This window comes from Hemitrygon akajei, chromosome 13 (genome assembly GCF_048418815.1).
Source record: "Hemitrygon akajei chromosome 13, sHemAka1.3, whole genome shotgun sequence".
NCBI classification, from domain to species: domain Eukaryota; kingdom Metazoa; phylum Chordata; class Chondrichthyes; order Myliobatiformes; family Dasyatidae; genus Hemitrygon; species Hemitrygon akajei.
Window position 1 is genome coordinate 65004549 of NC_133136.1, and position 13114 is coordinate 65017662.

General features: G+C 40.1%; 1 protein-coding gene across 2 annotated transcripts in view; it reads right to left on the reverse strand.

Annotated features, from left to right (window-relative positions):
- The window catches only part of LOC140737955 (kelch-like protein 5), a 128648-nt gene that overhangs the window by 75722 nt on the left and 39812 nt on the right, over positions 1–13114 (reverse strand). For both annotated transcript variants that reach the window (XM_073064834.1, XM_073064833.1), the window contains exon 2: positions 6341–6418. The gene's annotated coding sequence lies outside the window, so the exon portion shown is untranslated. The remainder of the gene's footprint in view (positions 1–6340; positions 6419–13114) is intronic.

Below are 13114 nucleotides of genomic sequence, written 5' to 3' on the forward strand. Positions count from 1 at the left end.
ACAGCATTCATTAAAACCTTTTTGAAAGCTGAAAACCACCACTCCCCTTCCTCTAAACCTCAAATGAATGAAAGAGCAACTTGCACGTAGCAACCTATCACAATTCTTCTCATTTGCATTCCCTCCCCTTTGTTGCATTAACCCTTTAAAAACTCTTACCATCTTATTAGAGAAAAGATTGTAAAATTAACAGGACATGTCGCTAACTTTCTCAATTTGTTGTACAAAAATAAATAATTTCAATGTCTAATAATAATTAAAGCAAAAATATCTATTTTTTTATAAATTAAAAAATCTGTCTTACAACTGGAAATGAAGCTTTGAAGGAGCTAGTTGTTATACACATAGCATTTCAGCTATCTAATGTATTTTCCTGGCTTTTGCAATAAATGACTATTCTTATTTTTCTTTATCAGCAGACAATCCACACTTGACTAAAAAATACAGAGCACATTTGTTAAATATGGCCTTGAGTTTGTCAAACCATTTATTACTTAAGAATGAAAGCACAGATTTTCCTCAATTTTCAAACTGCTAACCCAGTGTACTTGGAAATGGCGCTCTGGGTTGATTCTATTAGCTTGCTGCATTGTTTTCCCCATTTATATGTAAGTAGCTCTACTGTAGTAGCATGCAGTTGATGGAAACTGTATTTACATTATTTATTTCTTTGGATTGCTGGCTACAAGACATTATTATTTCCAGGACAATCTATTATGCTGTAAATTTATACAGTTTAATATTATAGTTGTCACTCACAGGAATTTAGATGAATGATCGCTTAGGGCATTCTGAAAGGGACTCACAGACTCAGTGCTGAATGACTTTCTCCAGCCATAATGAAGGGCTAGGCCATTGAGAAAAGAGATGAGGAAAAATAAAGTCATAGAACACTACACCACAGAAATATGCCCTTTGAGCCATCCAGCCAATGCCAAACTGTTAATTTGCCTAGTACTATTGACCTGCACCTGGACCACAGCCCTCCATACACCTCCCTGTCCAAATTTCTCTTCAATGTTGAAATTGAACCCGGACCCACTTTAGCTGGCAGCTCATTCCATATTCTCAGCACCCTCTGAGTGAAGAAATTCCGTCTCACATTCTCCTCAAACATTTCACCTTTCACCCTTAAACCATTTCCTCAAGTTCTAGTCTTACCCAATCTATTCCCCTCCCGCCTCCTGATGGTCACTCAGTTACCTGTAACCTGCACCTTGGGTGTAACTACCACCCTGTAAGTGCTATCGATAAACCCCTTAGCCTCCCGAATGATCCGGAGTTTATACAGTTCCAGCTCCAATTCCTTAACACAGACTGAAAGAAGCTGCAGCTGGATGTACTTCTTGCAGGTGCAGTCATCAGGGACACTGGAGGTCTCCCTGCCTTGCCAGATCCTTCAAGAGGAGCATTCCACTATCCTGTCTGGCATTCCCACTGCTCTAAATGGGCAATGAGAAAGAAAGAAAACTAAATGAAAAAAAATCTCCCTACCACCTTCTTGCCGAAGCCTCTATGAGCTCAAGCCTGAGCTCCCCACTCTAACACTGCCCACTTAGACAATGCCTCCTCAGAATGTCCTGACTGCCCTTGCTCGGTCCTTTTGAACCCTCTTTAAGTAAATGTCTTAACTTGTTGGGTTTTTAATCTATACCCCAGACCATTCTGGATTCTCAGTTGTTGAGTGAATTCAAAGCAGAGGTGAAATTGACTTTCAGATAGTAAATGAATCTAAAGAATGGGTTCAGGCAGGAAAGTGAATGCACAGGATCAATCATGAGAACTGGGTAGTGGAGTAGGTTTGAGGAGCCATGTAGTTGACTCTTCCTTCTATTTATTAGTTGACCTTATGACAGCCACTGAGATTGCTACTGTTATAGTTTAGACTAAAACTTTTAAATGGGATGGTACACAGCTTTCTAGAAATTTATGCTCTTCAACTGATCCCAACATAATTATGAGAACAGTAACAAAAAGATCTGGATTAACAATTACGAAACACCAGTCTGAATCCAACTGTACCATTTGGGAATTCAAGTTCCATTAATTGATTGCAACTGGGATTGAAATACTAGCTTTAGTAAAGCTGACTGTGAGACTATTGATTATCCAAACAATCCACCTGGTTCACTTATATCCTTAAGGAAAGGGATTCCATTATCTTTTCCCAGTCAAGCTTGCATATAGCTCTTAAAACCACAACAATATGATTGATTCTTACCTTCTCTCTAAAATAGTTTGCCAGTCTATTCATGTATATTGAACTGCTGTGACCAGTTTCAGAAGATATTTATTGCCATCTTTTCAAAAGCAATAGGAATGGATAACTGCTTAGATGCTGGCCCTATCATCAGTGAATGAATGTGAAAACACAAGCTCCTTCAGTTTACTTGTATGTATGTAAATTTATTGCTAAAGATAATGATCTCCTTTAAATACAGACCACATTATTTGGTGAAATATTTTATGGGACATGGCCCCATGTTTCTTGATATCCACCATACATTTGTCTGCCCACTCTTAACCTAAGCTCAGCCTACAATATTCCAATGAAGTTCAACATTAGCTTCAAAATCTGCACTTGTTATAACATTTTGACTCATTCAACAATTCCAAACATATTTCTGATGTTTCTACTTACACTGCTGTTAAACCTTTTGTCTCTTACTCATTAGATCTTCTTTAGCCTTCATCATGTGTTTTCACATCTAGTATCTACTGGCTTTCAGCCTAATTTAGATCTTCTCTGATATTCCTTCCTTCCTCCCTCCTCTCATTGCCTCTATTCTTGCTAAATCTGTTACATCTCTAATTCTAATTCCAATAAAAGGTTGCAATTGTGAAATGTCAACTTTCTTTCTCTGCAGACGTTGTCTGACTTCTTCTAAATATTGTATGCTTCATATCTTTTACTTTCCATATACAGTGGCATGCAAAAATCTCTGTTACTGTGAATAGCTACGTGAGTAAAAGATGACCCGATTTCCAAAAGGCATAAAGTTAAAGATGACACATCTCTTTAATATTTTAAGCAAGATTACTTTTTTATTTCCATCTTTTACAGTTTCAAAATAACAAAAAAAGGATAAAGGTCTGAAGCAAAAGTTTGGGCACCTTGCATGGTCAGTACCTAGTAACACCCCCTTTGGCAAGTATCACAGCTTGTAAACTCTTTTTTGCAGCCAGCTAAGAGACTTTCAATTCTTGTTTGAGGGATTTTCTCCCATTCTTTCTTGCAAAAAGCTTCTAGATCTGTGAGATTCTTGGGCCGTCTTGCATGCACTGCTCTTTTGAGGTCTATCCACAGATTTTCACTGATGTTTAGGTCAGGGGACTGTGAGGGTCATGGCAAAACCTTCAGCTTGCACCTCTTGAGGTAGTCCATTGTGGATTTTGAGGTGTGTTTAGGATCATTATCCTGTGGTAGAACCCATCCTCTTTTCATCTTCAGCCTTTTTACAGATGGTGTGATGTTTGCTTCCAGAATTTGCTGGCATTTCATTGAATTCATTCTTCCCCCTACCAGTGAAATCAAGTCAAGTCACTTTTATTGTCATTTTGACCATAACTGCTGGTACAGTGCACAGTAAAAATGAGACATTTTTCAGGACCATGGTGTTACATGACACAGTACAAAAACCAGACTGAACTACGTAAAAAACAGAGAGAGAAAAAAACCCAACTACACTAGACTACAGACCTACCCAGGACTGCATAAAGTGCACAAAACAGTGCAGGCATTACAATAAATAATAAACAGGACAACAGGGCAGTAAGGTGTCAGTCCAGGCTCTGGGTATTGAGGAGTCTGATAGCATGGGGGAAGAAACTGTTACATAGTCTGGTCGTGAGAGCCCGAATTTTTCGGTGCCTTTTCCCAGATGGCAGGAGGGAGAAGAGTTTGTATGAGGGATGCATGGGGTCCTTCACAATGCTGTTAGCTTTGCGGGTGCCGCGTGTGGTGTAAATGTCCGTGACGGCGGGAAGAGAGACCCCGATGATCTTCTCAGCTGACCTCACTATCTGCTGCAGGGTCTTGCGATCCGAGATGGTGCAATTTCCGAACCAGGCAGTGACGCAGCTGCTCAGGATGCTCTCAATATAACCCCTGCAGAATGTGATGAGGATGAGGGGTGCGAGCTGGACTTTCCTCAGCCTTTGCAGAAAGTAGAGATGCTGCTGGGCTTTCTTGGCTATGGAGCTGGTGTTGAGGGACCAGGTGAGATTCTCCGCCAGGTGAACACCAAGAAATTTGGTGCTCTTAATGATCTCTACTGAGGAGCCGTCGATGTTCAGCGGGGAGTGGTCGCTGCATGCCCTTGTGAAGTCAACAGCCATCTCTTTTGTTTTGTTCACATTAAGACAGGTTGTTGGCTCTGCACCTCCTCTCTAAGCTGACTCGTCGTTCTTGCTGATGAGACCCACCACAGTTGTGTCATCGTGCCACTGGCTGCAACACAAGCCCAAAGCATGATCGATCCACCCCCATGCTTAACAATTGGAGAGGTGTTCTTTTCATGAAATTCTGCACCTTTTTTTCTCCAAACATACTTTTGCTCATTGCAGCCAAAAAGTTCTACTTTAATTTCATCAGTCCTCAGGACTTGTTTCCAAAATGCATCAGGCTTGTTTAGATGTTCCTTTGCAAACTTCTGATGCTGAATTTTGTGGTGAAGACACAGGACAGGTTTTCTTCTGATGACTCTTCCATGAAGGTCATATTTGTGCAGGTGCCACTGCACAGTAGAACAGTGCACCACCACTCCAGAGTCTGCTAAGTCTTCCTGAAGGTCTTTAGCAGTCAAACAGGGGTTTTCTTTTTCAATATTTTTATTGATTACTTGCATAGATGAATACAAATACATTATGATATTATGAAAACAGAAACAAAGTTGAAATGCCCCACATCTGTGTATAGTAAATTAAAAGTAATATTGAAAAGGTGTTTTGATTTGCCTTTCTAGGAATCCTATGAGCAGTTCTCTCGGAAAGTTTTCTTGGTCTTCCAGACCTCAACTTGACCTCCACCATTTCTGTTAACTGCCATTTCTTAATTACATTACGAACTGAGGAAACGGCTCCCTGAAAATGCTTTGCTATCTTCTTATAGCCTTCTCCTGCTTTGTGGGCATCATTTATTTTAATTTTCAGAGTGCTAGGTAGCTGCTTAGAGGAGCCCATGGCTGCTGATTGTTGGCACAAAGTTTGAGGAGTCAGGGTATTTATAAAGCTTTGAAATTTGCATCACCTGGCCTTTCCTAACGATGACTGTGAACAAGCCATAGCCCTAACAAGCTAATTAAGCTCTGAGACCTTGGTAAAAGTTATCTGAGAGCTCAAATCTCTTGGGATGCCCAAATGTTTGCATGGTGCTCCTTTCCTTTTTTCCCACTCTAAAATTGTACAAAACAAAAATAATACACTAATCTTGCTTAAAATGTTGAAAAGAATGTTTCATCTTTAACTTTATGACTTTTGGAGATCAGTTCATCTTCTAACCACTGAACTATTCACAGTAACAGAAATTTTGACAGGGGTGCCCAAACTTTTGCATGCCACTTTACATTAGCTCAGCCAGAATCAACTCAACTGAGTGAAAATTTTGTCAGAAGGGCACATTTGATTGCATCCCTGATAAATGGGGGTCCAACATAATAACTGCTTGTGACCAGGATCAAAGAATTATCTCCTATTATTTGACACACACCTCATTAACTGCTTTTGGTTCAGTTCACTATCATCTCTGTGCTTGTTATCCTTCATATATGGTAAAGCTCACTTTGATTTGAAAATTCTCTTCCTTCATCTATAATCTCTTCAATACTCTGACCTCCTTGTCCTTTTCTGAAATTTCCTCCAGTCCCTCTACCTTAGAGATTTCTCAGTTACTTTTTCCCCTGCTGCCCATCTAGCAATCTCAATTGCAACTCTGCCACACAGGAAGGGGAGGGGAACCACACCTTTCAGTGCAAAGTGCCTCTCCTCCTTTCTTCCCTCCTACAAGTAACTTGTTAAGATCTACTTCTCTGGCCAATTATTTGATCATCTACCTTTATATTTTCTTTTGTGGCAAGAGATGATCTTGTAAAGCAGCATAAAGTCACACTAAATGCAAACCATAGTTTTATTGATCCACTAAGTAGTAGATTACAATCTAGTTGTATGATTCACTTCAAATGGTTAAAAATTTTACAAACTGGAAACACATATATAATTTTATTTTTAATATCGTTCTACTAAAGTACCCCGGTTGTTGTTTGATTCTGCAAAAACTTTAACAACAACTCATATAAAAAGAGCAATGACATTAAATGCGTGACAAAGCAAGAATATCACTTACCAACATTAAATTTAATTTCCTGTGGCTGACTGTGAGATAATGCATCTAGAAGCATGGCAATCAGTCACTTTAGTCATTCTGGAAAACACAAAATTTCACATCAAATTATCATTAATCGTGGAATTGAACTTAGGAGCTGAGAGGTAATGTTGCAGCTATATAGGACCCTGGTCAGGCCTGACTTGGAGTACTGTGCTCAGTTCTGGTCACTTCACTACAGGTAGGATGTGGAAGCCACAGAAAGGGTGCAAAGGAGATTTACAAGGATGTTGCCCGGATTGGGGAGCATGCCTTATGAGAATAGGTTGAGTGAACTTGGCCTTTTCTCCTTGGAGCGACAGAGGATGAGAGGTGACCTGATAGAGGTATATAAGATGATGAGAGGCGTTGATTGTGTGGATAGTCAGAGGCTTTTTCCCAGGGCTGAAATGATTGCCAGAAGAGGACACAGGTTTAAGGCACTGGGGAGATGTCGGGGGTAAGTGTTTTACTCAGAGAGTGGTGAGTGCGTGGAATGGGCTGCTGGCAACAGTGGTGGAGGTGGATACAATAGGGTCTTTTAAGAGACTCTTGGATAGGTACATGGAGCTTAGAAAAATAGAGGGCTAGGGGTAAGCCTAGTAGTTTTTAAGGTAAGGACATGTTTGGCACAACTTCGTGGCCTGAAGGGCTTGTATTGTGCTGAAGGTTTTCTATGTTTCTATGAAATCTCAAAGAATTATGATTCTCAATTAAAAAATGACATTACAGAAAAGGCTATACAATTAATTGCATTTTAAGTTTGTATCCAATTCCTACAGCATGTCAGGCCAGAATTTAAATAACAAAAAATTGTTATATTTTAAAAACACTTCTTTTGGTTCTTTAGTTGATCATCTTAGATCTGTGCCTTAACAAATAGTTTGCCACCAGAAATAGAATTTCTTCTTTATTTTATCAGCACATTACTTTGAACCACACTATTAAATTTCCTTTAAGCCCCCAACCTAAGGAAACATATTTCATGACATATGCCAGTGATATTAAACCTGATTTTGATTCTGTGAATACTTCCAACTTCTGTAATAAATCATCATTCTGAAAAATGTCCTCTGCATTGTGTCAAAGAATGGTAATTCTTTCTAAAATATGATGGCTGAATTTGAGCACACTTTCTTAGTAGAGGGCAAGCAACTTGAAACTAAGGATTATAAACTAGGATGCATTTTGCCAGTCTTAGATAACATAAGTGTGCATTAGTGATATATCCACCATTAAAATTTAATAAGCAATCTACCAGATTTGTAATTACAATCAATAATTTCAAGTTCAAAGTAAATTTATTAGCAAAGTGCATATACAACACCATATACACCCTTAAGATTCGTTTTCTTGCGAACATAAACAGTAAATCCAACAAACACAATAGAATCAATGAAAAGCCACACCCAACAAGACAAATAACCCATGTGCAAATACAAAAGAGAATATAATAATACCAATAATAAATAGACAATAAATATTGAGAACATGAGATGAAGAATCCTTGAAAGTGAGTCCAGTTCAGTGGGAACAGTTCAGTAATGGGATGAGATGTGTGAAGTTATCCCCCAAGAGGAATAGATAGAGTGGATAGCCAGCTCCTCTTCCCCAGGGCACCACTGCTCAATACAAGACGACATGGCTTTAAGGTAAGGGGAGGGAAGTTCAAGGGGGATATTAGAGGAAGGCTTTTCACTCAGAGAATGGTTGGTGCGTGGAATGCACTGCCTGAGTCAGTGGTGGAGGCAGATACACTAGTGAAGTTTAAGAGACTACTAGACAGGTATATGGAGGAATTTAAGGTGGGGGGGGGGGTTACATGGGAGGCAGGGTTTGAGGGTCGGCACAACATTGTGCGCCAAAGGGCCTGTAATGTGCTGTACTATTCTATGTTCTTTGGTTCTAGAGCCTGATGGTTGAGGGGTAATAACTGTACAGAATACTCCTGAATCCGGTAGTGTGAGTCCTGAGGTTCTTGTACTTTCTTCCTGATAGCAGCAGTGTGAAAAGAGCATGGCCTGGGTGATGGGGTGCTGCTGTCCTGCAATAGTGCTCCGTGTAGATGTGTTCAATAGGGCAGTGGTCGTTCCATACTAGGCTGTGTTACAACCATTCAATATACTCTCCACCACATATCTACAGGAGTTTGTCAAAAGTTGTCATGTAATTTTCACATTAGTTTCAGTTTTATTTTTTGTAACCTCAGGGTCATACATACCGCATATATGATTTGAAAAAGCAAAAGGGAATGGTATGTCCAATTTCAGTTAACACTAAGAGTAAGTCCTTTGGATGGGCAGAAGTTGTTGCACTGGAAGATGGCAGGTAAGAAATGCTCAGATTATTGGCAGGAGTCATAGAACACACAAACAGGCCCTTCAGCCTACGTTGCCCATGCATTATTGCCATGGATCCGTAACTGGACCATAACCATCCAAACCTCTCCCATCCGTGAAATGTACTTATCCAAACTTCAAACCCAGACCCACCACTTCTGCTGGCAGCTCGTTCCAGACTCGCACCATCCTATGAGTGGGGAGGTCTCTCCTCAGGTTCCCCTTAAATATTTCACCTTTAAACTATGGCCTCTAGTTCTATTCTTACTCAACCTCAGTGGGAAAAGCCTGCTTGCATTTACCCTATTAGTACCCCTCATAACTTTGTATACCTCTATCAAATCTCCTCTCATTTTTCTAAGGCCCAGGAAAAAAACTCCTTACCTATTCAACCTATCCCCATAACTCAGGTCAAGTCCTGGTAACGTCCTTGTAAAATTTCTCTGTACTTTTTCAATCTTATTGATATCATTTCTGTAGATAGGTGACCAGAACTGCACGCAACACTCCAAATTAGGCCTCACCAACATCTTAAACAACTTCAATATACCATCCCAACACCTGTACTCAATTCTCTGATTTAAGGCGGCCAATCCTCTCTATTTGTGACTCCACTTTCAAGGAATTATGAATCATTATTTCGAGATCCTTTTGTTCTACCGGCCTCCGCGGTGCCTTACTGTTGACTGTGTCCGAAGGGTGATTGATAAGTTCGTGGCCTAAGGTAGAAGGAGTCAATTTTAGAAAACTTAGCACATTTATTTTTTTAACACAGTCCCCTCCTACATGGACACACTTAGTCCAGCGGTCGTAGAGCATACAGATCCCTTCTTTGTAGAAGTGGTCCACAGCAGGGGTGATTGATAAGTTCATGGGCTAAGGTAGAAGGAGATGAGTTATTAACTTCAAACCTTCTGCATTTTCACTCAAAGAGTTGAGCTGCACGTGCATGTAACAAGATCGTCTTGGACCTCCAGGTGGTCCACAGTGGGGTGATTGATAAGTTCGTGGCCTAAGGTAGAAGGAGATGAGTTATACAGCTCTCGTTACATGCACATGCATTTCAACTCTTTGAGTGAAAATGCAGAAAGTTTGAAGTTAATAATTCATCTCCTACCTTAGGCCACAAACTTGTCAATCACCCTATGCTGTGGACCACTTCTGGAGGTCCAAGATGCCGACTTCTACAAAGAAGTGATCCGTATGCTCCACGACCGCTGGACTAAGTGTGTAAATGTAGGAAAAATAAATGTGCTAGGTTTTCTAAAATTGACTCCTTCTACCTTAGGCCACGAACTTATCAATCACCCCTCGTAAGTCCTACCCAGATTTGTCCTCCCAGAATGCAACAGTTCACACTTGTCTTCATTAAATTCCCTCCACCACTTTTCAGATCACTTTTCCAGTTGGCCCAGATCCCGCTGTAAGCTTTGATAGCCTTCCTCACTGTACAGTATACCCCAATCATATAGTCATCTGCAAATTTGCTGACCCTATTTACCACATTATCATCCAAATCACTTAAATAGATGACAAACAACAATAGACCCAGTACCAATCCATGCAGCACAGCTTTCAGTCAGAAGGGAAACTATCTACTACCACTCTCTGGCTTCTTCCGCTAAGACAATGTTGAATCCATTTTACTACTTCATTCTGAATGTCAAGTTACTGAACCTTCTAGACCAGCCTCCCATGCAGGTCTTTGTCAAAGGACTTACAAAAATCCATGCAGACAATGCCCACTACCTTTCCTTCATCAATCTTCATGGTAACCTCCTCAACGAACTCTATAAAGTTCAAAGTAAATTTATTATGAAAATATGTATATGTCACCATATGATACTTAGATTTATTTTCTTGCAATCATGCACAGTATACAAAGAAATACAATAGAATCAATGAAAAACTACACACAAAGATAAACAAATAATCCAATGTGCAAAATAAAAGACAAACTGTGCAATGAGAAAAAAAGTCAATGAATAATACTGAGAACACGAGTTGTTGGGTCCTTGAAAGTGAGTTCATAGGTTGTGGAATCAACTTAGAGTTGAGGTGAGTGAATTTATCCACACTGGATCAGGAGCCTAATGGTTGAAGGGTAATAACTGTTCCTGAACCTGGTGGTGTGGCTCTTGTATCCTCTTCCTGTTGGCAGCAACGTGAAAAGAGTGTGGCCTGAATGATAGGAGTCCTTTAAGATGGATGCTGCTTTCTTGTGGTGGTACTCCTTGTGGATATACTCAACAGTGGGGACGGCTTTGCTTGTGTTGAATCGGGGGCTGTGTCCACTTACAAAGCATCCCTTTGCCAGAAAACAACCTACTCCAATTCACACCTAACAGATCCTTCATGATGCTATCAAAATTGGCTTTTCTCTAATTTAGAATCTCAACCCAAGGACGAGTCCTATCATTCTCCATAATTATCTTGAAACTTGTAGAATTATGATCACTAGATTCAAAGTGTTCTCTTACACACACTTCTGTCACTTGCCCTGTCTCATACCCTAATAGTATATCCAGTATCACATTCTCTTGTTAGGACCTCCATAAATTGATTAAGAAAACTTTCTCGACAAACTCTATCGCATTCAGTCCTTTTACAGTATGGGATATTTGTAAAGCTACAATCACCTACCACAACCGTATGTTTCTTGCAACAGCCTGCTATCTCTCTACAAATTTGTTCTTCTAAATCTTGCTGAATATTGGGTGGTCTATAATATAATCCCATTAATGTTTCCATCCCTTTTTTATTCCTCAGTTCCACCCAAATAGCCTTAGCAGATGAGCCCTACAGTCCGTCCTGAGTGCTGCCATGACATTTTCCCTGATGAATAACACCACCCCTTCCCTTTATACCTTCCCACTGTCATATCTAAAAATACAGAACCTCAGAACATTGAGTGGCAATCTTGTCCCGCCTGCAGCCAGTCACACTAATGGCTACGATATTATAATTCTATGTGCTCTGAGCTCATCTGCCTTACCTACAATACTCCATGCTTTGAAATAGATACAATTCAGAACATTTGTTGCTGCCTCCCCCATGCTCAATCTTTCAATTCCTGGCTTTATACGTGGTCTTAATATTACAGTCCCTACAACCACTCCACGAGCTGACCTGTCACTCTGGTTCCTATCCGAACCCCACCACCACAGCAGCAAGAGGAGTGCATTTAAATTATCTACTCAGACTTGAGAAGGGCAAAACTGAAGGTTTTGCTCTCATGATGCCCAACTAGAAACTGTGGAAGCCTGAAGGAATTTGTATATCCATGGGCACTCATAAGCTCTACTTGGTTGTGAGACAACTCTCTTTAAAAGTTAAACAGCCAAAATGATATTGATTAATTTCAAAGAAATACACCCTAGAAATTTGATTGAGTTTTGAGTTGCTTATGAATGCATGAATTTCTCAGAAAAAGCATGTGTAAACGGAATTGACATAATATATGAATCATAAGTTTCTTTTTCTGTCCTCTGCACCTTTGACGTACCCTTGCAATGGAGATACCTGGGCCCATGATGTGCAATGTACATCTGATTGCCACTTCCATGATCCACATGTGCAGATCCTTTGTGTGGCAGTGGTATACTTGCAGTGCAAGTTTCAACAGAAAACATATGTAAATGAGAACTAGCTCAGGTGATTATCAGGGTTTGAGTGTGCGATACTGGAAAAGGCACTTTGCCAGTTCCATTTTAACTTCAAACATTATTTGTGATAACTCTAACCACAGTGTTCCCCCAACAGTCCTGCACCACACCTTCCTGATTTCTAATTCTACTACTTTCCATCTTAATTGCTGCTATGGTCCATAAGAGCAGAATCAGGCTATTCAGCCCATTGAGTCTGCTCTGCTATTTCATCATGGCTGACTTGTTATCTCCCTCAACCCCATTCTCCTGCCTTCTCTGCATAAACGTTGACACCCTCACTAATCTGAAACACACCAACCTCCCCTTTAATTGAACCTAATATTTTGGTCTGTGGCAATGAATTCCACCCTCTGGCCAAAGAAATCCCTCCTCATCTCTCTTTTAAAGAAACATCCTTCCATTCTTTGGCTGTGTCCTCTGGTCCCAGACTTCATCACTAGAGGAAACATTTTTCTCTGATCTTGATTACCACACTACTAACTCCTTTCAGCAAACTACCTCTTGGGACTCGTGAATAATAGATTTTGCAGCACCAGGTCTTGAGGGGGAAGAAGATTAAGGGGCTTCCCCAGTACCAAAGAGTTTTCGTGCATAGGTAGATAAAGTCATCAAACACTTCAGATAGAATAAGTAAAGCGAAATGATTTCTAGTGATATATTGTCTGATAATCAGGACAAAGCGATTTAAAGTGATTAGCAAGAGAACTAGGATTGATACAAGAAAAATATACGCACCAATTTATGGTGTA